This window comes from Chaetodon trifascialis, chromosome 21, assembly GCF_039877785.1.
Source record: "Chaetodon trifascialis isolate fChaTrf1 chromosome 21, fChaTrf1.hap1, whole genome shotgun sequence".
Taxonomy (NCBI): Eukaryota; Metazoa; Chordata; class Actinopteri; order Chaetodontiformes; family Chaetodontidae; genus Chaetodon; species Chaetodon trifascialis.
The window spans coordinates 18,692,232-18,717,997 of record NC_092076.1 but is presented as its reverse complement, the minus strand read 5'-3'; the positions used below and the strand labels follow the sequence as shown (position 1 = coordinate 18,717,997).

The 25,766-nt window shown below is 39.7% G+C and overlaps 1 protein-coding gene across 1 annotated transcript in view; it reads right to left on the bottom strand.

The window, feature by feature from the left end:
- Window positions 1–12,264: 12,264 nt before the first annotated feature.
- The window catches only part of LOC139349761 (urotensin-2 receptor), a 40,536-nt gene continuing 27,034 nt past the window's right edge, over window positions 12,265–25,766 (bottom strand). Inside the window, exon 4 of the mRNA XM_070990741.1 lies at window positions 12,265–12,377. The gene's annotated coding sequence lies outside the window, so the exon portion shown is untranslated. The remainder of the gene's footprint in view (window positions 12,378–25,766) is intronic.

The following is a 25,766-nucleotide window of genomic DNA, read 5'->3' as shown; positions in this document are numbered from 1 at the left end:
AATGAGGACTGCAGGTTTTGTTCTCTGACTCTTCCATAACAGGAGGAAAGGGACCTCTCCATGGCCAGTATGGACAGGAGGACCTGACACGGTTGTATCAAAAACGACTTGATAGAATGTGAACTCTCGTAACATCGTCTGCTGTGGAAAAACAGACCTTTTCACAGCAGACATTTGACTTGTCACAGGTGGAACACAGCCATGGTTAATATTATTCGTTCTGCCAGTAGTTTTCAAGCTATGACAAATCAAAAGAAGACACAGTGCTAGAATTCTGGCACATTCACATCTGGTGCTGCGATTGTCATTGCAACACAGATGGCAAAACGCTTCAGTGATGACTACCTCTAATTTACACTCACCCTTAAGAATCCTGTTTTGCGCACGATGCCCACGCAGAACACTACATGATTTAGAGTGTAAGAATGATATACATCAGTGTTCGTCACAGCTATCAGGTGAGACAGTGCAGGTGGCTTTTGCTCACTCTAGAGAAAACAAGCAAAAAGAAAAAGTAATTGCTCTGAGCAGGAACATTAAACTACCAATTAAATGATGATTTATCTGCTGGCTAAATGACGGAGTTGATTGGATGTTTTAAATTCCACACAGACTCATCTTTTTGAGTTTGTTTTTCCACTAGATTTGCTTTTCTCAAGGGCAATTAATTTGACTCTAATTCCATAGTAATGTCACTAAGAGCAGACACTTAACCGACCCTTCTCACAGTGCAAATGCTCTGTCCAGTCAAGCAACTTAGCTTTTACATGAATTCCACTACCCCATTTGAAAAAGAGTGTGTTTATGTGTGTGTATGAGTGAGAGTGTATGCTGTATGTGTGTATGCATGCATGTAACGCTGTCTAATCTAAACCATTACTGACACACAGGGTGTTAATTGTCTAATTGCTTTGAATTCAGATGTTCTGAAACTTGTGCCAAGTTGAGCAACTGTTCCTCCTCATGTTCCACTCAGCCCTCTGCAGATCATTTCAGTGCAGATTTTACACAGTACACAGTACAGAATTTATAGCAGGCAAATATAGTGAAAATATGTAGCTGCACAGCAGTGAGAGTTTATCCTGAAGTATTTATGTATGTGCTGTTGGCTGACAGTTATTTATATGCTACAGTGCGGCATGTTGTGTTTGGAGTACCTGTGCTGTGATAGAGAGGCCTCCCCTTGTTTTCATCAGTCTGCATCTGTTACCAACGCAACCATATCCAAGCAGCAGCGCCAGCAGGAAACAAATTCATTCACAGACTCTGACAGAATGGCTCGATGCTGCTCGGTCACTGCCAGAGGAATTTCACAAACTAGTCTTTTTCTCCCCCAACCTATATTTAGCTGGAACAGAGCTCTAATGCTTTTTTCATCCTCTCATCAGATATATAGAGGATCAACTATTTGGATTTTTTTTTTTTTTTTTTAAATAAAGTGTTTGTATTATCTGACCCTGGTTCATGTCTCCATGAGCACCCAGATATACAGGTGCTGGTCATAAAATTAGAATATCATGGAAAAGTTGATTTATTTCAGTAATTCCATTCAAAAAGTGAAACTTGTATATTATATTCATTCATTACACACAGACTGATATATTTCAAATGTTTAGTTCTTTAATTTTGATGATTTTAAACTAACAACTAATGAAAATCCAAATTTCAGTATGTCAGAAAACTAGAATATCACTTAAGACTGATACAAAAACAGGATTTCTAAAAATGTTGTCCAACTTAAAAGTATAAACATGAAAAGTATGAGCATGTACAGCACTCAATACTTAGTTGGGGCTCCTTTTGCCTGAATTACTGCAGCAATGCGGCGTGGCATGGAGTCGATCAGGCTGTGAGCAGGTGCCAAGTCCTGTTGAAAAATGAAATCCTGCGAGTGGTGGTTCTTGAAGCACTGACTCCAGCTGCAGTCCACTCTTTGTGAATCTCCCCCGCAGTTTTGAATGGGTTTTGTCTCACTATCCTCTCCAGGGTGCGGTTATCCCTATTGCTTGTACACTTTTTTCTACCACATCTTTTCCTTCCCTTTGCCTTTCTACTAATGTGCTTGGACACAGAGCTCTGTGAACATCCAGCCTCTTTAGCAATGACCTTTTGGGACTTGCCCTCCTTGTGCAAGGTGTCAACGATCGTCTTTTGGACAACTGTCAGGTCAGCAGTCTTCCCCATGATTGTGTAGCTTACAGAACTAGACTGAGAGACCATTTAAAGGCCTTTGCAGGTGTTTTGAGTTAATTAGCTGATTAGAGTGTGGCACCAGATATCTTCAATATTGACCTTTTCCACAATATTCTAATTTTCTGGGATACTCAAATGGGGGTTTTCATTAGTTGTCAGGTATAATCATCAATATTAAAAGAAGTAAATACTTGAAATATGTCGGTCTGTGTGAAATGAATGTATACATTATACAAGTTTCACTTTTTGAATGGAATTACTGAAAAAAATCAACTTTGCCATGATATTCTAATTTTATGACCAGCACCTGTATTTAACAACCAGTAACTCACTGACCTTTAATGATTAGGTACAGTCCATTGGCTCTCCTCACTCTAGCTAATCTCTCCACCTCAGCTCCAGCTCCGTATATCTGACCAGTGCGATTTGGCTTTGGCCAGACAATATTTGGAGATCATAAGACACTCGTGTTTGCTTGCAGTGAGCTGTGTACTAAGTAAATAAATGGAGATAAGACTGTACCCTCAGAAGGGCCTGATTCAGAGATGATGATGTCAGAAGCATACTGTTGGACATACTGGGGTCCAAAGATAAGATAAGGTCTGGACACAAGCAGGTGCGCAGCTTTGGAGGTAAACAAGACTTCCAGTCGTGTTTAGCAAGTCCTCACTGACCTCCGCAGGCCCTTCCTGTAATATTTAAACCTTCAATAACTATGTTTGCGGTCATTAATGGGCAGAACAAACAAGCTGTCAACGCAACCCTGAATTATCATCTTTATAGATGTGGAGCTTATTGGCATAAAGTTGGCTTATACGCATAAAGCACAGACAGAGTAACATTGGTGTTCACTGAGAGCTGCGTTTATGTCCACCTGACACATTTTAAGTCTACTGTTCACTCAACGTCTGAGGGGAAGTTTCTGGTTCTTAAAACACTCCACCATGTTCAGCAGCGAGGCGTCTAATGTGTTTGGTTTGTGATAAATATCTGCTTTCACATTACACCTCTTCATTGATTTTAGCTGCTTCAAAGGACAACACACAAGAATTAATGTTTCTGAAAATGTCCCAGTGTTAGTTATTTGGCTCATTTCCAGCTAAAGTCTGTTTTCTTCTGTTTTGTTTGTCTGATATTCTGACTATTAATGTGTCTTACTCTTTCCTTTCTTTTTAGCGACGTTCCAAAGTCTCGATCCTGGACGCAATGTTACTCTACTATTATCAGTAGGTCCAAAGTGAGATCCTTTTTGGCCTTTCAGTGCAAATTGCATGTAAACAGTACAAGCTGCTGGATAATGGCCATGTTATTATCTTGTCTGTGAATGTCCCAAAACTTTCTCCAGCCAAATGAAAAGCAGATCACAAATAATTCCCTTTGCTCCTCCAAAGTTTATCCCAATTTTACAGCAACATAAAAAAAGTTGTGCAGTCATGTTTTCCTCAAAGGGAGAGCATCTCAAACATCAAGTCTGTTCTCTCTCCACCTGATGGTTATATATGCTTTTATATCATCTCACATCTTCAGCTGGTACAAATCGCAGCTGCTTGAGCTTTAAACAAACAGTAGATAGCATCATGTCAGCCCAGCCTGTAGTCTCTCTTCACTGTTTACACCTAAGTTTCAGAACATTTTGATGTATTTACTCAGTCATAAGTTTCATGCTGCTTCCTGACTGTTTAAGACTAAATCTGTGCAAGTTGGTGAAAACAATTTTTATTTGTGGTTTATCCAGTCTCTGTAGGTTCAGTCTTCAGGTTTGTCTCAAGTTTGAAGGTAGTGAAACATTCATGTGGGAGATATTCATGTCATACTGTTATAGCTTCGGCTGCTGCAGCTCTGTCAAACAGCTCAAGGACATCTTGACAGCAGCGAATGAAGGGAAGAATCTGTCATTTACTTTCCACACCAACCAAAGCCCAAAGCTACATCTAGTTACATGCGGTGGAACAGATTATAGGCTTGAATACATGTGTTCTGGCCAGCAAAGCACAGACGACCTTGGGACTGACTTAAAGCAGCTCATTAGGGCTGGAGCTATAGTTGCTTTTGTCAACGAAAATTGTGACTAAATATCGTCGTCAACGAACCTTTATCACGTGACGAAAACGAGACGAGACGCAACGTAAATGCTGGTCATGTGACGATAAAATTAAATGTATAATGGAATATCGTTGACGAATAAAAAAATAAAAACTCCGCTAAAATGTCTCTTAAGTTTCGTTGACTGAAACGAAATGAAACGAAACGAAATGTTCTAACGTTATTTCGTCTCGTCTAGTCTAGTCGCGTTGTTATTTATTTTGCAGTATTTCTGTTTCCCGTGTCTCACTTCAGGGGCTGCATCAGGTCGCACTGCGCAGTCGCAGCGACGTCACGGCATTAGTTCCCACTCGCTGCGTTATTTAGAAGACGCAGCTGCGGTAGGTTAGCGTTAACGACAGACAACCAGAGACCAGGACAGATGGCCGGCCAGCCGGCTTTGGTTGGTAAAATAAATATGTTGTAAATTCAAATCAGAGCGTCTTTGTGTCTGGAAAGGATGTATTCTTGAGTCTATAAGGTAACAATATAATAATTAGACAACCTTGTTTGAATTGTGAAATGGGTTTGACTAAAAGAAAATTTTGGTTTTGTCTAAACTACTAGATACTATATTGACTGGGTTAAATAGAATTGCATTACTAAAAAGAGACTACAATTTTCGTTGACTAAAACTAGACTAAAATGTCATCAGTTTTCGTCAACTAAAACTAGACGAAAATAGTCACAGATAATTCTGACTAAAATAAGACTAAAATGCTCAGACTTTTAGTCGACTGAAACTTGACTAAAAGAGTATGAACGTGACTAAAACTAATAAAAACTAAAATGACAGCTTGACACAAAGACTAGACTAAGACTAAAATTCTCATATGAATTATTTCTTTGCTCAACTGGTGTGAAACATGTACAGTAGCTTCCCACCTGATCATAATGTACTCTGAGTTCACTCACACATTTATGACATGAAACTGACACGTATCAAGAGCAACTCCCGTGTTATTCATGATGAAGGCAACACGATCACATGAAGTGAAGCTAATCAAATCATCCCAGTAATTAAAATCTAGTCTCGGCTGTAGGCCTTGGCTCGTGTTTGCGCTCTTGAGATCATAGCGGTATCAGGTTCTATATTGCAGTATCACAAACAGTGACCTAGTTTTTACAACGTTTGGAGGATTGTGCTCTCTGATGGGCTTGACTCTGTGACTGCACAGAGTTCTTAAAGCTTTTTAGCTAAGAGTGCCCTTGGTATTAATAAAAACAACAGTGGAAGGAGAAAATATTCTAAAGATTTTGATTTCCTGATGGCTACTGTTTTGGCACCAAACAATATTTATTTTAATCTAATACTTTTCATTCTTGAGCAGGGACAAATGCTGAGTCTAATGCTAAGTTGTTGTTGTTGTGCTAAATTACTCAAGTTCTAGATATGTGTTATGTCCTAGATATCTGTTTAGCATTCCTGATTGGCATGTTGACTTCCTTCATGCCTTAAGGAACTTTCATGGTAAAAACATGTCCCTCAAGATCAAAGGTAAAATGAAGCTTCCTGCTTTTAATATGTATTTTTAACGTTAGCTTGGGATTTATTGCTCTCACTGAAGTTCGTAAAGGGACACAGACATTTTTTGAACAGTACATTTCTTTTTATGGGTGCCGAGTAACTGACTATATAATGTAAAGCAGCAAAGACACAAAGGACTTTATGAGGGTTTGCGATTACTCTTAATTATTTTGACATTATTTATTAATTTAATTGTATTTACAGTGTCACAGCAGAAACAAAAACAGCTCCATTCTTCACTTGATTTGATTTTTCCTGCTAAGTGACATCTTCACATCACATCCCCACACTTTTGACTGCATTTAATACTCTCTCTCCTGTCACGTCATTAGAGATGTTTAGTAGGTTTTTCAGATAACCCTTAGTGGTGCAATGCAGAGGAAGAATTATGATTAACCCAGTTAATTACAGAGATTAATGTCTATTCTACCAAGGACACAGAGACGCTGAATCAGAGAGGTCAAACAGTTTTTTTTAATACAAGTGCAAAGAATTTACATCACTCATTGTCCTCAGTTGAGAATAACAGAATAACAGCATCAGTTTTGCACTGTAGCTCCAGGAGTTATGCCACCCACAGGGAGAATGCAGTTAAAGATAAATACAACATCAGCCAAGGGCAGAGAAACCCCTCTTGCCTGGACGGTGTGTCTGATCCCTTATTCCCCTTCATATCTTTATTTTAGCACAGTCTAATTAAGCAGGTAGAGATTTACGCAGTACACTAAAGAATGTTTGGCTACAAGTATAACCACGAACAAGATGAATATTCAGAGTGGTTACATTAACATGCATGGAGAACTTTGTTGCTAAGCCATGTAATGCATGTATCCCTGGTTTGATTTGGATACAGATAAACCATATGTACATTTATGAGAAACCTTGCTCAAAGAATGCCAGGAAAACCTGAATCCCCTTCTTCTTCATCTCTATTTTTAAGGGTAAATATTTTTAGGCTTGAATGGGTTTGGACTGACAGCAGGTGGGGCTTAATTTAACCACAGATGACATTATATTGAGAAGGAAAAAAACAAATTGTTAGAGCAGTGGGCTTATCTTAGAGTGCTAAACTCACTGAGAATCAACAACCCTGCAGCATGGAGCGCTCATCAGTCATATTATATAAGTATGTTCAGAAAGAAAGCAATGCAAATTTTCATCTTATGTTGTGAATTTGGCTGCTGGACTGTCATTTATTCACCCCAAATAGTCATTGTACTCACTGTACAGATGTTCAGCTCAGCCTGTGACTGACCTCGCTTTTCCCTTATCCGTGTGTTGATGAAACAGGTTCATAAAGCCCTGGGATTGTTGAAACATTATCAACTTCCATGTATGTGTCTTTGTGTTAATTCATGAGGGCAAAATTGCATCTAACTGCACCTATCTATTCCCTTTTTGATGCAATCACTCTGCCTCTGAAATGTACTTTTCGTTCTCTTTGAATACACAGTTAAAGTGCAGGCAATCATCTCTAGCTAACAAACTGTGACAGTCACAGAGGATGCTACCTGCAGAACAGCAAGTGACAGAGAGCTTAAGTAAATGAGCTTCTGGTGAAGAGACTAAAACATCCGGCAGCTGCGGACCTAATATTTGGCTAGGGACCCACATATTGAGAGCATATTGAACTAATCAGGTGTACAGACATAACTTCATTGGGATCATGTTGTTATGGCAGTACTTTTGTTCTTTCTTTTGCCTCCAAGTGGTCAAAAAATATTTAATGCAGCTTGAAGTTAAATGCCCTGGCATGTTTTTATTTAGTCCCTGTTTTAATAAAAGCACTGACTGACAGGATTTATGTGGCATGTGCTGTAATCATTTGGCTACAGAGGTACTCCACCTAGGTCAACTGGTGTAAACACACCTGAGAGGTCTGGCTAAAACATTGTAATTAGGTGCTGATTTTAGTGTGTTATTAAGGTATTATTAAGGTGCTCATATTGTAATATAACATGCATGGTAAAAGCACAGTCAATTTATCTAGTCAGGCAGCTGGATTTGTGAAATCATACTATCACTTGAGATCATGTGATGCAGACTGCAAGCTATGCACACTGTCATGTCATGGTCTTACCAACCAGTTTCTAAAAACAACTTTCCACATTCTGTAACAAACCATGTCAGGTTATGATTGCAATACATTACACTTCTGTGTAATGTTTCTCTGTAACAAACCATCTTGCACGTGAGGTTAAAATTCCACACCCCCGGTTTGTAATCCAGGAAGAATTTGAATCCTTCAGGTCCAAGATGAGATAACCCTGATGAAATCATGAGGTTTATTTTTTCTGACATTGAAAAGTCCCCTCGATCAGAAGGCATAGAAGTGTTTCCACAGGCTGTGCAGTCGTCCTCATAATAAATAAACTGGTCTCGATGTGCAAAATCAGAGGCGTGGCCTTTTAATTATTATATGTTATTAAGCAGACATTGACTTACATCTAATGCTGAATTAATACACTTAAATTTGAATAATTTGTGCTCAGGGTTTGCTGCTGACCACTTGGTTCTGCTTTCCTTTCCATTAATGAAAATCTGGACTCGTCTGCAGAAGGAGCATACAAAACAGAGGTTATGATTGGTTTATCATTAGAATCCAAATTTGGCCCTTATTAAACAGTGTCACTGGACCTCATCATGAATAATAATGTGGACCTCACACATTGCAGAGAGTACAGGTTTACATACATTATGATGCAGGCAGAAATTCAATCTTAATGAAGTTTTAAGTGTTAGATGTGAAAGCTTTACAATCAGAAACACTCACTGTAGCTCACTTATTCAAATGCAAAGAATGTGGCCCAGTGCTATCATACACCCTCAATATTTGCCTCCTTTTTTTTTTTTTTTTTTTAATTTCCGAGCAACCTTCTGCTCAGACAAAGAAAACAGAAAGCAACCAAACCTTGTCAGTTTTTGCCTGGTATGCAGTTCTATCTGTGGCCAGTAAATTGGTTTATTTAAGATATTGGAAACTCAATCACAAGGTATAAAATCTAGCTTTACCCAACTGCATATTAGCATAGCTTGTGATTTTTCACATGTACATGCGTACATGAGTACAAAGCCAGCAGGATCCCACTGTGAGATATGTGTAAATTTCTCCTACTTCTCAAGCTCCTACATACAAATCCCCCCAAATCCAAACACAGGATTTCTTCAGAGGATAAATTGGTTAAATATGCATCAGCCAGGCAATGTTTGCAGCTTGTCTCCTGCAGCTCTGGGACTTAAATCAATAGAGATGTCACAGCTTGGTTTCTACCTGCAACTCTACTCACGTTCTTTGTATCATTTCTTATATTAAAATTGAAGCCATATCATGATTGATTCGCCAGGGATGAGAATAGAGGCCTCTGAGGAGCCTCGCAGATCGGAGAAAACACACTCAAAAAGCGCTTTTGGCTTTTCAGTGTTTAGTTGTGATTGATAGCATTGCACAGTAGCATTAAATAGCAGTATTGACATGCAAAGGAATTAAAATATCTGTAAACAGATGAAATACATTAAATGAAATACATTGGCAACAATACCTTTATGAGGAAAGATTTTCCCCCTCAACCATATATTAAATTTTGATTAGTCTTTTTACAAGTTATTCAACAATGTTCAAAGCAAGGTTCTGATGTTTTCATGGATTGAAGCACCTTGTTTTGCACATAGGTTTGCATTTAATGCTCTCTGCACATTTCAATTTATTTTCTATGTTCAAGTAAAAAAAAAAAAAAAATCCCCTTAAAAGACCAAAACCAACAGTGTGTTAGTCCATCAAGAATATATGATGCAAATGTTTAAACATTCCCTAAAACATCTAACTCATGCAGGAGTTAATATTGTATTTGTTGGGAACTACTATCGACATCAGTTTAACACAGGTTTAGTATTTATGTATTTAAGTATTTATGGCACCGTGGCTTATACTGGATTTAGTCAAAAACCCTGCAGTGATCCTGGGAGTGAAGCAACACGTCAGCCAGTGCAACTGTGTGGCTCATTGATGTGTTCTTAGGTTTATTAGCCATGCTCGTGGTGTGGCTCCTGGGGTGGCAAGGTTGGCTGGTAAAAGCAACCATGAATTCTACTGACTGTGGTAATACTCTGACTTTTACTAGCGCCACCATCAGGCTAATTTTGTTTGTTTGTGTTTTGTTTAAATGTCTCACAACTTCAAAATAGATTGCCATGAAATTCAGCTCATATATACTCATCTTGCTCTGTGGATGACTGTATGTTGATCATCAAGTCAAAATTTTGATTTGTCCAATACAGACTAGGTTAGCGTGCTAAAATGCTAAACTCAGATGGTGAATATGTTAAAAGTTGTCATCAGCATGTAGACATGTTATTGTGAGCCATAGCATACTAACGCTAGCATTTAGCTGCCAGAGTACGGTCTCACAGAGCTGCTAGCATGGCTGTAAATTCTTATTCTATATATATTCTATACAGGTCTATATTCTATACCCGCCAAATGCAAGTAAATTGTTGGCAGTGGTAGGTAGAATTGTCAGGCTTTTCTGCAGACACAAAGAGCAGAAAGTTAGCATATGACTGGAAAGAGCTTGCAACTGCTGTATAAAAACAGTGGGAAAGATGATTCACTTTGTATTGCCTCAGTTTGGTGCGGCACGGTGCACAGCAGGTAGTGCGCGTGCCTCACAGCAAGAAGGTTGCCGGTTCGATCCCCGGGCGGGGCCTTTCTATGTGAAGTTTGCATGTTCTTCCCGTGCATGCGTGGGTTCTCTCCGGGCGCTCCGGCTTCCTCCCACAGACCAAAAACATGCTCATGTGACTCTAAATTGTCCTTAGGTGTGAGTGTGAGCGTGAATGGTTGTCTGTCTTTGTACGTTGCCCTGCAATCAACGGGCGACCGGTTCAGGGTGTACCCCTCTCGCCCGTTGACAGCTGGGAGAGTTCCAGCCCCCCCAGCAACCCCGGAAAGCGATAGTCGGGTATAGAAAATGGGTGGATGGATGGACTGTCTCAACACTGAAACTGAATCCGGCAATGGCTCCACAGTTAACACTCATTAGCAGGATGTATTCATTGTTGGTTTTGGTCTTCTTATTTCAGACCGAAAACAGCACTGCATCAAAAAAATGCAAGGGTCATGACCATGACAAATTTGAGGACAGATTTTAAGGATTTGAGAACTTGTGCAGTGTGCACAAACCTGGCAACCTACGAGGACATAGGAGACCAGCAGAGGTCATGAAGCAGCTGTCATGGAGGGGGCTAGTCCAAAAATAATAGAAAGTGGATTCAAGGATCACGAGTACCATGAGTCTTCTCATGACATGTCATTGTACTCCTCTCTATTGTTTTAAGCGCCTCATTAATTGTTCATTTAGGAGGCTTGTAAATGATGGACACTATCTTTTAACTGATTTTAACTTGACTTGGGACTTGCTTGACCTGAGCAATGACTTGACATGACTTTCTTGACTTACAGCAGGGACTCCACTTGAATTGCCTGCTTCTCACCACAGTGACTTGGGACCTGCTTGAGGTTTGACGGTTAAGACTTGAGACTTGCTTTTGATTGTCCAGTTTGAGGAACAGATCAATGAGTTTGAAGATGTCAATACACTTTACAGTGGTTTATAATACCATGAGAAAGGATTTTACAACTTTGAAAAGTTAGCATGCTGACACTGAGGTTGTCTTTTGTTGCAAAGATTGGGAAGGGTAAACGGGTAGAATATGGTATTTTCATTACTAGTTATCTAACAGGAATGCGTCTTTGCACATGTGTGATTGCAGCATCTTGCTGGATGATGTCACATTATGTTGAGCCAGATTCAACTTCTTGGAAAACCTGCAAAACAGAACCATTCTTCATAATGCAGTGGTCCCATTCAAATGAATGAGTGCACTGTGTTTTTTCATGCAGTGCTGTTGTCCGTCTGAACTCTAACTTACCATTACAACACAAACTTTCCAGATGCCCTCTCAAAGCAGTCATTTGCTACAGCTGAAGCTCTTCTGTGTATTTTTACTTGACATGAATTTAAAATATCACATGCCAGACAGTTTTTTTTTTCCACTTCAGCTTGACTGACAAAACATTTTTCTTCTTTTTGTAAATCAAACCACTGATGCTTTGATAATGTTGCCCTTACCTCACCTGTGCATCAAGAGCATACTCTCTTGTTGTCGACTCCTCTTCATCAGCAAGAAATAACGGTCTTACCAACATAATGCACCGTGAGAGGGACAGAAGGTAAACATAAGAGAAAGCATTCAAGTTGAAAAGTCTCTGTTTTGTTATGTGAGATGCTGATCATTCTCCTCGTGCCACAGGGAGGTCTGGGAGTGACAAATGAATACAGGTGTGTCCACTTTGTATACAGTCTCAAACAGCAGCAACCATCTTCCTATTCAGGTCTCGCTGGTGCTCATCCAATGCTGCAGTCCACACGTGTTGAACTGCAAAACTTCAATCTTCTTCATCTTCTTTCGCAGTTGTCGTAATGAGGCGTTCAGGGTCTGCTACTGTTTGTGTCATCTCCAACGGGTTCTTCCTGTCCCTTCTTCCTCTGCCTCATCCAGCACGGCTCAGTCATCTCTGTATCAGGCAGACACAGGACAGGCTATTAATACGTTGGTTTTAAATCCTCTGAACACACAGATACACACTCCCCACTCTTTGCATTACATGTTATCTTTAGAAACACTATGTCACAGTTATGAGTTGCTATGCGCATTCAAAAAGGTGGGCACAGCTTTCTGAATGCCAAACACACACAGGGATTTCAAACTTAAAGAAATGATTACAGCATGATTTAGAGAGCATAGTTAACAGGATTGCCTGACAGTATCAGATTAGCTGTGAACAGTGTCTTTGGTTCCACTGCTATTATCCCTCAGCGTGTCACTTTTACACCAGGACACAGTTTATCCTCTTGCATTATGCATAATCACTTCAGACAAACCAGGTCTCTCCAGGATGGAGCTTTTGCAGAGCTAAAGTCTTTGTCTCAAACTCAGAGGTGCCTGTTTTTTTCATTTCCTCAAAGTTTTTAGTCAGTTTTAACTCAAAATGCTGAACCACAGTGTGTTTAACTGTAGTTTGGCTTATCTTAAGGTGAGCTCCTATTTATGGAATAGTTCCATTGGCTGTTCCAAAGGCTGGACTGGAACGAACAGGGCATTGGTTATTTATGAAGTGCTTGTTGGACGGTTAAACAGCGTTTGATGATTCTGAAAACAGCTATACCAACCAAAAGCTACTGGGAACCCTTCACAACACTTTTTACAACAAAGTGCAACACTACAAAGGTCTTATCCATCATCCCCATTTCAATGGTTATCATATCTGCGGCTTCTCATTGCAACTTTGAGTGTAGATGTTCACTTTTGCCTTCAGTTGTCTCTTGTGACATGTTGTATGAACTAGTTCGTTTTGGGCATACCACCTGTAGTCTTAGTCTTCATCCCATCTTTAAATGTCTTCTCACATTTATACAGCTGTATCTGCACATCACAACTCTGCTTGTGCTTATTCAAATCAAATGGAAGTGGGTCAGATGCAAATTCATTCATTCAGCGACTATTCATGTGCTTCATGAAGTTTATCCCCACTCCACAAATAGTAAATACACAAGTCACTCAATTTGATATACATAAATGTCTAATAATAGCAAATATGATATATGCAATGCATACAAGTCTCAGCCTCGAATTGACAGTATTTAAATCACAATAACTACACACCAACGTGTTGAGATGGCAAGTGTCAGTGGTTATGTACTGCTGCTTAAAATTAGGACCCATCTAATTTCTTGTTCTACTTTTGAACTGTGTTCAAGTCAGGTCTTCTCCGAGATGCATGAAATATATTATCATCTCATACTTTTGACTTCATTTTTGTTATCAGCCAAAGAACTGGAAAACAACTGCTCTTGCTCTCCCAGGGACTCTGAGTGAAATGAAATCTGAGTGCGCCTCAGATATCTGAATTAATTTGCTGACTGCTGCATGTTGATGAAGTATTTAATTAATTAAGGAGCTTGTTTCTTTTCATATCTGTAAAAAGCGAGAGAATATAATCAGTACTCTGAGTAAGAAAAAAAGAACGGAAACTAAATTCACATCAAGCTCACCGAAATTGCAAACAATGAAAGACAGCATTTTTTTTTCATCAGTGAAACAACAAATTTACAAATCTATGGGGAAAAGTGTCACAAAGTACAATGAGATGACAAACGCAGTAGTAATGCTGTTTGATATATTTGGCATATCTGGCACTATTTGTCAAGTCAGACTTTCCCTTGTTGAATAAAGGCACCTGTGATGCACTTTTGAGCATACACACTGAAGGTGCATTCTGTGACATGCATGTTCCATTAGCAACAGATTGTACCATTATATAACCACGGTGAATAATTTAAAGGAATAATTCTGCATTTTTGGAAATACTCATATTTATACTCATATCACTTTCATTCCAAGAGCTAAATGGGAGGATACCATTCTCATATCTCCTAATAAGTGGCTGGAGACAGCAGCTTGTTAGCTTAGTGTAGCACTAACACTGAAAATGGAAAATCCAAAATGTTTCTGTAAATGTCTGAGCAGTGGGCCACTTAGGCTGTCTGAGCCGCAGGAGGGACAAAAAAAAGAAAAAAGAATAGAGGGCACCATCTGCATGTGGTGGGACACCAGTGAGCAGAACATTATGATGTGTTTATGGTGAAACGGTTCCAAACTCTGGCTAAGATTAAAATTATTTTATTATGTGACTCAGAGTGTAATCAAAACAGACACGGAACTATGAACTATTTAATCATTTTCGGGCATTTTCTCTACTTTTCCTTCTGCACCCCAGAGGGCCCTGCATCACATTTTGTCCACTGGAAGGCCAGCCAAGAGGACACTGCATTGTGATTTCTCCACTGGAAAGGTGCTCTAGAGAGCATTACATTCCATTTTGTCCATTTTCAGCATACCCATTAGTACACTGTATCAACTTTTCTCCACTGGAAAGGGGTGCTAGAGAGCACTACATTTCCTCCATTTTAAGGGTACCCATTAGTACACTGCATCCATTCTAGCTTTTTTTTTTTTTTTTTAAATTTAATGCACTGTGTTGTAATCAGAGCAGCAGTTCACATATTTAGACTCTTTGGGTCGTGTATGTTTCAGTACTTCAGGGGCCAGTGTTCTTAAAACTTGGTATTTTCCCTTCAGTTATATTGAGGCAGAGTGGAAGAATTTTGTGTGAAATCAGACACCACTGTAAAATTCAGAACGTTTACTCTGGACAGATACAGTTAACATTTTATCATTTCACTAATTCAGTTATTTTTCTTTTGTTTTGACAATTTCTTATAGGAAAATACAATTAAGATTGTGACAATCAGAGTACAGCCTGAACAACTCCATCCAACATGAATGCACTGGAATTCATAGGATAATGGGTTGGACAGCTGCACACATGCAGTGATAAAGCCTTCAAAAGAGCGGAGTCTGCAAAATCTTAGTAAGGCTGACACCCAACTGCAACTTTTGTTCCACTTGGGCACACTAAAGCTTATGAATCACCAAAATATCAAGCGCAAGCACAAACTGTGCATGGAAATAGACCCCTGGGTTGTTTTATCTTTTGCATCAACCACTGTAACACTGGCTTACATGTATGTGTATGTCTGGCTTCCTGCTGGTTGTTAGTCTAAAGGCCTGAAAACACACTCTGTCAATCAACTTCTTACTGTGAACAATGGTAACACCCAGTGTTCTGTCAAAATAAGACTGGTCTTAGTTACGTCAGTTCAGAGATTTCTGTTTTTCTCTTTTTGTCTGTGCTCTACAAAGTGCCTTGAAGAAGGTGGGGCTCAGTTGTTGGAAAGCAATATCAAGCATTTCCTTGCCCCAGTCATAATTATATTTAACTTAGGTTGTTTGATTATGTTGCCAGCACTGTCAGTCAAATCTGATAAAACCACACCCCCTGATGAAGCAGATTAACTGAGCTTTAAAGCCATGCTAGCACTGTGGCTCTGAGCATGGCAGTGTTAATCACTTGGCCCCTTTGGTCCAAACTGAAATATCACAACTATTGGATGAATTGCCATGGATTTTGGTACACATCCATATCCCCATCAGGATGAATTGCAGTCAAATTGTTGACCCCTTAACTTTTCATCCAGTGCATCAGACCAAAATTACAATTTTTCCTACAATTTGGTTTATAATCAAATGACTGCAAAACACAAGTTGTGTTTAGGGTCAGTGTAAACAAAGATTGGTACATGGTGAACATTACCTGCTGAACATCATTAAGTTCTGTCATTTGTGAGCATGTAGGCCTTGCTGATCTTAGCATGTATCTAGCAGTACTTCTGTGCTTCATCACATAACTGTTACGAAATAATACCAAAAGATTGGACTGTTGTTTATTTAGGGTTTGAAACAAAGTTTTAAAAGGCTCTAAGATCAGTTTTGGCTGGTTACTGACTTCCTGGATGGATTGATGAATGGTTGGACAGTTTTACTAACTAGAGAACACAAACTTTGAAGAGCTCTCCCTTCTCTTTTCTTTGCAGCATGATATCTCACTGAAGTCATATCCCACTGGGCGAAAAAGAAAAGAAGACTTTATCACCTCCTTTATCAAAAGCAACTGGGACTATTGGGATTATTTGATGATAGTGTATTCACACAGGCCTGTAAGAGTATATTGATGTGTGGTTATCTGTCTTGAGAAGTTTTATCACCAAAGCAATTTTTACAGGTTAGAGGGGCTACAGTTTCTGTCTAGGGACAAGGGTCCCTAATGCTCGCAGCAATAGAGTCATGTTCTTTTTGCTGTGTGAATAGCAGTATGCAGAAAATAGAAACCTGAGTGACTCCCCTAGCCCTCAGTCCAGCTGTTCATTGGCCACCTGTTGACTTGCTATTGCCATGCATTTGGCTGTGAGCCCTACCATTGATGTCTCTCCTCCATTACCCCCTCTACCCCTCTCATTTTTGCCACTGCCCTGTTCCAGCAGTCCTCCTTTTGCTCTCAGTGGCAGCCAAACCACCTTACGACCCAGTTGGCAGCAGCCGTCAGACAGCGAGGTGCATATTTGTCCCTCTTTGCCAAGGCCTCATCATCAAGAGCTCATCAGAGACCATGAGTGGATCTCAATCTGCTGAGGAAGTAAAGGGTTCATTGACTGAGAATGGTTTCCTCTGCCATTTCCTGTAACTCCCCAGATGTAAATTATTCAGCAAAGCTTTCTACATGCTGCATCTTTAAAGAATTACAGAATTTAAAGAAATGTAATGAAATTCTTTAAATTAAAGAAAGTATTATGATATTTGAAGTGTTGGAAGGAGCATTTAGCAACCCCTCTGCTTCTAATATGTGCATGTTGAAGCAGCGGAGGAGTGTAAATCTCCAGCAGAGCTTGGAGAAAGATTTACTGGGTAATTATTGTGGTTATCAGCATTGTTATTGTTATGTATTTCACACACCCTGGACCACATTCAACCTGGATGGCAACCAACTTAAATTTGGAATAGATTACTTCACTTTTGCATGAAAAATGCCCCAAGAGCCACAGAAAGTTAAATTGCTTGTGTGTGTGTGTTTGGGCCTGGGTGTGATGTGACTGAACGTCTGGGTAAAAGATATATTAAAAGCAGAGTTTGTGTTCCAGTTTATGCACCATGAAGGCTTGTGAGTCAGTGTGACTGGTTCTCCGGCTGTTACGGCTCCTGATTCTCGCTTGCTCCCTCTCTGGCAGGACATACAGACCTGGCTTATCCTGCCTGGCTTAACTCACAATACACTGGCTGGTTCTTATCTTAGGCTTGCAGCACCACAGGCCTCATCCACACATGCAATTACACCAGTGCACACAGACCACTAATAAGGACAGTATGTCCATACTGTGTGTGTGTGTGTGTGTGTGTGTGTGTGTGTGTGTGTGTGCACATGTGCCTCTGTTTACACGTTTTTCAGATTATCTGCTCCATGACTACTTTATACCAAATAGCTGTTGAAAGACTTTTATAGTATCTTAGTTTCTTAATGTTACCAAAATTATTATTTAGATTATAGCTTTAGAAATTAGAAATGTAAGCAATATAGCATTTCTCTCTCCAGATATATGCTGATATATGCTGTTATGCTGATATTCTATTTACTAAAATAGCACAGTTGATATTCTTCTTCTTCTTCTTTTTTTTTTGCATCTGATGGAGGGATTACAATGTGTGCATACAAAGTATGCCTGTGTGAAGCCTCTGTAGATGGTTCCTTTTTAACAAACCAAGATAAAAGCATGCTGTAAGATGGATGAGAGGCACCCTGCTATTACGAAAGTACCAGATAGACATGAAAGCCACCAATTACACCATAACGAAAAATAATTCTGATAAAACATAAATGAATATAAACAGCCATTCATTATTAGTAATAATTTTGCTTCGGTAATTTGGTATGAACAGCATAACTAATTGAACATTTCAGTTGTTAAACCATATCAATGTGAATAATGCAGATAAAATTGTTGCATATATTTATTTTTGGATGCTGCATAATTAGGAGGAGCAGTGTTGACCCTTTTAGACTGTTTACATTGTTGTGCTCCACTGGGAGATGGTTATTTGTGTTATCTTGGTCAGAACTCAGTCTTTGTCTTCTGTAGAGTTTAGTAATGTCATATAGAGGTTGCAGTATATTTTTGTACTGCTACATATGCCGATTTGAGTACATGAAGTCTTCCCATGAGACTCCAAGTCATTAACTACAGGGGCATTATAATGCACTCATGTCCTGAACAACCCTTATAAACAGTAAAGATCAGAAGAACCTTTTTACGTGTCTACATCTGCCTGGATGCTCTCATGGTGCCACAGTACGGATGAGGTTTTGTTCTAGAGAACAAAAGGAGGCAAGGAAAGGTTGCTGGGAAAGCTTTCTTTAAAAGTAGGAGAGAAAGAAAATTGTAATGATGCCTGCATCACAGGAGTATGCGATGGAGCTGAGTGTTTTCACTCCAGGGGTATGTCAAGGAGATACCTGCATTGCAACAAAGACAGCCTTTGATCCCATCCCATATTTAAATGTCACAGGAATTCTCAACACACATGTCTACCCATATATATGTTCAAAGTTTTCTCAGACTTTGTACTGGCGTCTTTAATGTATTGTGTGCCAGAGCGGACCCAAGAGTCAAAGAAAGTTTGATGAGCCTAGCTCAGATGTTGAAGAGGCTCCCTATAGAGCCTTTTTTTTTTTTTTTCATGTAAAACCCATTCTTTTATTCACAGTTTAACTGAGGCTATGTTCCTCTTACTGAACCACTGTGGCCTCCAGTTCTAATTACAGGACAGTGGAGAAGTTCAAACAACAGGTAACACAAATGTCTTCTGGCAAGGTACAATGTCTTATAAAACCAAATGTTTCCATGGTGCCATGGTTTTAAAAGCTTCATTCCATCCACTAAGATGTAGAGTTAAAGAAGCACAAGTAGAGAGGAGGCATAAAGAAGGGCTAAGGGTGTAGCACCACAACCGCTGGGTGTATGGAGTTGTGAATGAGTACTTACAAGTTTTCGTTGACTTTGTGCTATTTCATTCAAATGTTACATTGGCTCACTTCATCTCATGTAATGAAACTTTTTGCAAAAAGTTGCAGCATTAGCATTCATTTGGCCACTTGCAAACATAGTCCAACTTTCTCTCTCCTTTTGGCTCTTTTTTGGTGTCCACCAACCCTTAAGGGCAATATCAGATTCTTCTTCTTTTAGAGCTTTCAGGGCTGATGAGAGTGAGAGGAATCCAAAGCTGTGAAGTCAGGGTTGTAAAACCAACAATGACCTCATAAAAGGTGTAGAGCTCCATTGCAATGATGAACTGGGCTGGGTAGTGATCCTCTGTGGGTTTATCACTACAAGCATTCCCTTTCACATACAAGTCATTATGTGATTAGATCTGCTTTGCTGCTGCTTTCATTTTCTGTTTAATTCAAATGACTCTTCACATTTGAAGCTCTTTGGGGATCTGTTTTCATATGTGCAGAGCTGCATCGCCACTGTGATTAAGTAAATGTGGATAAATGCTTAATTCTAGGTATTTATTGCACTTAAAGACAGTCTTCAGAAAGTCATCTAAAAAGACGTGATTGCTTAGCGTCACAAACAAAAACATCTTGGTGTAGACTATTTTGATACCACTATTAACAATTACAATCATCATCATCATCATCATCATCATCACAACTTTCATTACTGATGATGTTGAAATCTTGTAGTCATGTACATTTAATCATCCCTTCTATCTTTCATTCAAAACACTGGGGAAGCCTTGCTTGTGTACCTACCCCCACCACCTCAGCCATGTCCTCTGTGCACCTCAACACCCCTCCCCCCACCCTCTTCTGGATTTTGAAAAAGTCACTGGTCGGCTGTGAAGGGCTAAAACTGAGATTATCCCTTCCCTTTAAGGGACGGATAGAATATCAGATTGAAGATCTTGACCTCTTAACAACCTTGTTTAAGCGCAGGGGAGCGTTTGAAAGATTGCTACAGAGTATCTATTCTGCATCTGTCTCCACGGGTCTACCAGACTGTGTGTGGCCTGCTGCTGAGCACTTTGTCAGAACTGCCTGCTCTTACTTGCAACATGATGTGCTTACAGTGCTTTGATTGTTATGCGTTGCTAGTGAGCCATCCTTGTTGGCCCCGAACAAAATCAAAAACCAAAAAAAAAAAAAAAAAATGCAAACGCAATAGCTCATCAAAGCAAACCAGAGGCGGCATTAATGTGGAAAACACAGAGAGAGCTTTTCCTCCTCTGGGTTTGCCAGTAAACCCATGCCTTACCCCTCTCGTCTTCCCCATTAACTGTTTGGTCTTTTTCCACACCTGTGGAACAACTGTTCTGTAGCTTTCTGATTTCACTTTTGGAACACTCAGGTTAGGTTTATTGCTTCCCTTCTATCCCCTCTCCCTCCTTGCTCTCTCATACACTCTTTCCTCTGTGTGCGTCTTCATTTCATGGCTTTCCCCTTGGCTATTCGTGTCAAGGTGGAAGAATATAGAATGGATATCTTTATATCCACGGGTCGCATTTCACTCCACCAAAAGCAAATAAGACAGGATGAGATGCGGCACAGCCCGGCTACTTCAGAAACCTTGATCTCCTTTTAGAATAACACGGGCCTAATTTTCAGGAAGCACCCTCTCATTATTTCTGCTAAAAGAGCCAGCTGAGTGGCAGCGCCAACCAACTTGCAAATTGTCCTGATCACAGCCGTCCATTCATTTTTCTCTCAGGCTTGTTTGATTTTGGTGAGCCCTGTGGAATGTTTTCCTCTGATCCTCAGGGGCTGCAGGCTAATGGACGCTGATTGAGCTGAGGTTTGTAATACTTGGTACCTTGCAGGGGTATTGTTGACTAAAGCAGCCCCTTGAAAGCAGCAGCATTAGCAGTGGAAAGCAGGATGGCCGGAGGCAGGAGATAAATGGAAAGCCCGTTTTTAACATAACTGTGAAGTTGTTGATTAATTGTGACAAATAATCCCATTCAAATTTCATGTTGATCAAACAATATTAGCATCTTCTGGGAAATAGTCCAATTTTATTTCAGTATGATTCCGTTCATTTGACTCTGATTGAATACCTTTTGTTGGGTGAATTTATCAGTGATTCGTTTTGATTGACTTCATGCTGTAATGAATTTTGAGATATGGCCAGTTAGTGAAGAGTGCTTCCATTAAGCCCCATGGTGTTATACACTGCTCTCGCCTTTCTGGCATACAAATAAGAGCAACATGATTTTTCTGATACAGTATTGACTCGGCGGCTTTAAATGGCCTGGGGCAATTGTGCTTTTTAGTTTCCTGTCAAACGTCATTCGCAGTGTTCAGGGCCAGGCTTTCATCGTGCGTAATGACAGACAGCCTTTCATCTCTGTTTCTTTATGTATTATTGCCTGTGATGCTGGGCTGGCTCTAATGGAATCTGCAGTAAAATAGGATGCAATGTATTTTTAATAGGTTATTATTTTAATGAACAGGTTTTCCACAAGGCAGATGTTCCTGAACATGAAATATGTCGGATGGTGTATGTGTGCAGAGATTAACACGTGCACACTTTGTCACAATTAGTGGTTTTCACTGGTCCACAGGTTCCTGATGGCCAAGGCTGCATCCAAATTATTATCAGCCTGAGAGGGTCCAAGCTCCACTTCTGTTGCGGTGGGTCGAGGTTGTTTGTGTTAGTGTTAATATCAGACTCAAAATCAACCCTCATCACATGGCATGCCAAAACCACCAAAGAGGAAGAATGTGTTTATTTGAGGTGAGGTGAGAGTGTGGTTAATTGGGGGCATATCATGCTGCTGCTGCTGGTGTTCTCTCTCTTTTTGGTTCAATTTCGGTCAGCCGCATTTTGGATCAGGTGTAATTATTCTAGACTCTATTTTGGTCGTGCTCTGACTGTCCTTGGATCACTCTCTGGACCTTTTCCTTTTTTTTAATTTTTAGTGCACGTTGGCTCTGGGTGAGTTTTTGCCTGGTCTGTTCAGATCCACACTTTAGAAACTTAATCCCTGGGACAAAAAAAAATCTCCTACAATTGAGGGTGAGGATAGGGTATAGTTAGAATTTAGAGCACTGTGCTACAAAAAACAAACACTGAAATTAAGAAATAATGAAAAAATGCTTGAAAGAATGCATCGAATGACGACACCTTATCTGAAAGGGGTTACACGTACTGACAAGCCTGTTTGATTAAGCTGCAACAGGCAGCTGCATTCAGATCAAAGCTGTGATAAAACATTAACGTTAACAACACATCAAATGACTATGCATAACTTCAGAGAACTTGAAACTGAAACTGCCCTCACTAAAATAATCTCCAGCTCAGACTAAGATCTGATGAAAACAATGTTCCTGTGCATCAGCTGATCTGGCTTCTTGAAACATTGATGTGAAGGTCCTCCTCCATACAAAGACCGTAATGGGCTAAGACCAAGCTACATTGCTAAATCCTTTCTTCAGCATCATTCATTTATTGTTATTAACTTCCTAACTACCTCTTAGCTAACTTCTTCACATGTTGTGTGTAAAATGTGACTAATAAAGGGATTTCTTCTTCTTCTTCTTCTTCTTCTTCTTCTTCTTCTTCTTCTTCTTCTTCTTCTTCACCACCACTATCAGCTGCTTGTTTATTGGAGGTTTCCAGCAGCAGCTGAAAGAAAATCAAGGATGCAGCCTTTGTCCATTACGCCTCAAAGCTCTGGAATTCACTACCAGTAGATATCAGGGAAGCCAGCTCACTGAATATTTTCAAAGGAAAGCTAAAAACATATCTCTTTACTTTCTTTAAATAGCTCTGACTTCCCAGTACAGGATTGGAACTGTTGTTTGCGTTTCCTTCACCTTTATGCACCACTGCACTTCAAAAAGCTTAAAACACTGCTGCACTAAAATGTTGCATTTTCATTCCATGTACTTCCATGTACCAGTGTTTTATTATTTTTGGTGGGTTTTATTGTCAAGGTTATGTTATGCATTCTCTTTATTAAATTTTCATCCTGACTTTTGTCTTATTTTTACTATTATTAGCAAGTAGGTTGTATTCTCCATCTTATTTTCCATTAATTCTTTCCTCTTTCATAGTTCTTATTATCATTGACACACTAATCAGTAAATAAGGTAAAAATACCATACAAGGGGGGTAGATTAATAGGCGAGATTAGAGGATGGGAGTAGTCAACAAGTAGAGGACATCAGAAATGTAACTGGAGGCAAGGTCAGTCAGAGTTTTATAAGTAATAAAAAGGATTTTGTAGTTTATTAAAAACACATTTCTTAAACCAAAAAAAATAAATGTCCTTATGTTTTTCTGGCCCCCAGAGACCGAGGTTTGAGCACTTCCATGTAAATGTGCAAATTCTAATATACTTGAATGTATTGGCTCATTTAAATATATTTACATATGCAGGTATATATAAATATATAATCATGCCAATATTTATGTCTAGTGTTTCCTCAGTACTATTTTGTCAGTGTAGTCTTGTTGGAGTTCTGACTGAGATCTCGTTCTATCCACAGCTCTGAAAAGATGAATCAGAGCAGAAATGTCTCAGCTGACTCTCCACAGGAACGGAGCCAAGAGTTTATTTGATAATGAAAGGAAAATAAGTTCATGTTCCTCATTCCTGAGGTTTGAGTCTCACCATCAACCCATAGCCAGTAATCACAGAGCTCATCCTGTGCATCTCACCCTCCACTTTAACCGAACAACAAAGCCCGCGCTCAGTTACAGCAGCGTGCATGCAAAGCTGTAAAGCCTTACAAGTAATTGCATCCACTTGTTGACTACAACACTTCTTTCATCCATCTAGCACAGGTTACAATTATAGCATAATGTTAAGGCACTCCTCTCCAGCTTTAACTATCAGCCAAATCCTTTCATCAAAGCTTTGTGTCCATCTTGAAGAAAATACAGCATTTGTTTTTCTTCACGCTCCCTGTCCTTTCAGTTCATCTCCATTTCCTCTTTGCTGGCATATTTTATCTGTTAAATTGTCTTTTTTTCCCTTCAGGTCACAAGGGAAATAACTTTCTCATTTATTTGTTGTAAAATCCATGCATGTCCAATTCTTCCATTCCTGAAGCATCAGGTGATATAAAACAAACCTAAGCAGGATACGTGCATATGAATTAATGACATTTTTCCTCATTAACTGCTGACATTTCCAATTAATTATGTTGGCATGTCGAGGTATGTGTGATATGTAGCCAGCAGTGTGTTTGCAGAAGTGTATCCCTAATTAAGGTCTCTCTTCTGATGACCTTCTGCTTCTCAGAAATGGCACCCTATATATGGTCCTCACTGATAACATTGCAGTTGTGCTGTTGTGTTGATTTTGATGCTCCTCATCAAAAAAAAAAAAAAAACCTTTTCCCTCTAACGGAAGGCAGTCGTTTCTCAGAGGAAGCGCCTGAACAATAGAGAAAACATACCCACTCATACAAAACACCTCGATAATGAATCAGAGCAGTGGCAGTGTTTATATGTTGGGGGTGCAGTGTGTGGAGAGTGGCCATGGTGTTGTTTCATAGTTCTGGAGCTGGGAGCATCCCAGCATATGTCATATTGTAGATGTACTTTTTTAGGGGGATGTCTGGATGGCAATTGTGGCATTTTATGTAGAGAAAGGACTTCTGTTGTGATGAACTCTCTAAAATGGGTTTAGGATGTGGAGATATTGTACTAAAGTGGCTGCACTATAGTTCCAATTTAAAGTTCAGTTTGACTTTACAGATTCTTTCTTCTATGATTTTGCAGGGTTGTGATTAATGATAAAATAAACATTTCATTTAGCTCTCAACTATGTAATGTCACAGTCACATGCGTATGCATCATAATTCCTGGAGAGGAAAGGCAGTGATATATCATTAAAACAAGTTAATAAAAAATAAACCCTGCTGTCACTGAACTCAGCATCTTTGAAGTGCCTGACTGTGCAGATGAAGACCTGCTCTATGCCTGGGAGACTGTGAAAGCCCTCCGCTGTCTGATGCAGTGTTACAACAAGTGACGACAGCGAAAAGAGAAGCTGTCTTCACAGGAAACGACTTCAGATTGTCACCCGATCAGCGCAACAGCACTGCAGATCACCTCATGAATAATACCTGGAAGAGGCACTTCCTGTAGCACAGTACAAAGTGTACCCTTAACTTCCTTTATTCTTTCAACAATCAAAGTTGTGCGGAAAGAGTTGGCTGTAAACTTCAGGAGTATTAAACCAGCCGACTGTAATGCCATCAGAAAGCTGTCACAAGCTGCTTGCAGTTTGGAACTGCAGCAACTTTTTGCCACTTTTCCTCACTCGATTGTTGCGCACTGTGCAAGTTAGGATGTTGTTGAAACTTTACTACTCATGTAACTAGTGTACATCCAACTTGTGCACAACAAAGATATAATAAGGCAGGTTACTCTGCTTCTAT